A 2464-nucleotide genomic window follows, 5' to 3' on the forward strand; every position below is an offset into this window, starting at 1 on the left:
ATATGTATATGTGTGTATATATATACAGTTACTCTAGTTTAACAAGTTACAGATTTTTATTGAAGCTACTTTAACATAATAAATAGAACTTCATGGAAAGTTAAAAGTATCAAATAAGAATGATATAATGATATTTTGGATGATTTACTCCCTTAAAAGGTTTTATGACTTCTTTTAGATCTTCTGTATCATATTTTTTGTTCTTTAGAACAAATAAGGTAACTTCCTTTGTTTTCATATATATGCTCGACCTCTTCTCAAAAGCACAGTTGACCTTTCAAATGAATTTCATCTGTGCACCTTTTTCAAGTAGTCTCTTTGAAGTTGAATTCAAGGACTACTTCCCACCTACTCTCACTCCTGAGGAATAGAATGTCTTATCTTCTTCACCTCAAAGCCAGGAGGCCTCTACTGTCCTGCCAAACATAATATAAGACCTTGAAGAGGACCTTGGATATATGTCAATATAAAATAAAGCTTATCATTATGTAGGCTTAAAGAATAGCAGAGTTGTGCCCCAGTCCCTGGAGAATAATCACTTTCTTCCTTCTTTCTTCAAATGAAAACCTCTTAACAAGCGATTTTTTTGTGTGTTTTTCCAATACTTTTTCTCCCTGTAATAATTTTATAGTTACCTGAACAGCACTAGGAATTTTAATGCTGTATCTTTTCAACTATTAATAGCAATACCCCTTCTTTCCCAATGATTCCACAGCTCTCATGAGCATCCAGGTGAACTGTCAGAGAGCACCATTAAGGGGACGCGTTTGTTTAAATTCTGTCTGTTTGCATCCCATAAATCTTACAAGCATCTTGGTCCACTCACCTCGTGAGCATATTATTCCCACTATTTCATTCAGTTTTTCTTCCATGTAACCCCATTTGTCACTTTTTTGTTTGCATATAAAACTCAGTTGACTTGCTGGTTCATACCTTTAACCAGTGATGACTACAGTTTCTCTTGTAGAAAATCTTAGATATTTATTAATATAAATCATGATTATTTGGTTTCAATCATGTATGTCATTTTATTTTTCAACATATTCCCTTTGGTATTCAAAAAGAATTTTGTAGGAGAAAATAAGTCCAAATTTCTAATTTTAGCTAGATTACTACCCTCATTATTATTAATATTACTATTACTACTATTATGCGAAGCTTCTATCTCCATCTTTAAAGATTAGTATTAACAATTGGTGTTAACAATTAGTGTGTGTGTTTTAAAGTAATATTTTATTAATAAGTACAAAGCAAGAGTTTTACTTCATACACAAAAGCAATGGATAAACTAGCATGTTTTCATGAATGTATTATGTTTAATGCATAAAATAAAGTTTCCACCTTTAAAAACTTTATGATGTCCAAGAGAACTGTTAGTGATAAGATACATGGTGTGCATTTATCTTTATTCCAAATGAATTAGAAATAATATAATGGTACAAAGAATTTTCTCAATGAAGCCTCAGAAAATGTAGGCCATTAGCCCAGACAGGATTTCACTACTCTATCTTATGTGAAAACAATACTTTAAAAAAATGTAAATTTGTATGAAGACACAAAAGATCTATTAACTCAAGGCAAGAGGGTCGCTATTTTGTTTTGTTTTGTCTTAGGTCAGGTTAATAGTAATAAAAGTAAAAGAAGCATGCAAATCCCATCACCATACTTTATTATGGACATCTTTAAATATCACTTTCACTCAAATAACCATGAATCCATCTCCAGCATCAAAACCGGGGGAAAGCTTATAAAGTTTCTCCCCAATGTTTGTTTTCTTTCCTTTTTCAATATAAGTCAACTTCTCTTAACTTTTAAATAATTCTAGCAAAGGTGGCACCAAATGTTAAAACTCTGCCACGTAATTCCATGGAGAGTGCTGAAATGTTGACTCGAGTAGTGACAATGCACAGTTCTAAGAATAGTGGGTAAAGTATCCTTAACATTTTCTACATTTTAGACATATATGAAACTTTTTCAAGACTTCTTGTCCCCTGGGTAATGTTTGAGCATAGAATTTTCTATTTCTTTTATGCCTGTCCTTCTACTTTGAATTATATATTTTTGGACAGAAATTTTTCACCATTGTTGATTTCGTTTAGGTTCCTCCAAACCAAATTATTTTAATCTGTAATCACCCATTATAATACCACTGTATCTTTCATTGAATTTTCTAATCACAAGACACATTTCAAAATCAAGTTAGTGCATAAGGGATTCAGCAACTCAATGATAACATAAACACCTCCAATGATCTCCTAAGGGAGACCTGCAGACAGAATTACTTTGCAAGTTTTCTCCTTTTCTCTCAAATTTCTGATAGAATGTATCTAACCCATCAGCCACTCCTCCAAAGGAAGTTTGGGCAATCTACTTCCGTAGTGTTAGTACCTCCGCAAACCAAGGAGGGGTCGCTATGAGTCGGGTTTGACTGACACCACATAACAACAACAACAACAATCTAAGG

The sequence above is a fragment of the Orycteropus afer genome, unplaced genomic scaffold (assembly GCF_000298275.1).
Source record: "Orycteropus afer afer isolate SDZICR_OR568_19922 unplaced genomic scaffold, OryAfe1.0 scaffold00186, whole genome shotgun sequence".
In the NCBI taxonomy this organism is placed as follows: Eukaryota; Metazoa; Chordata; class Mammalia; order Tubulidentata; family Orycteropodidae; genus Orycteropus; species Orycteropus afer.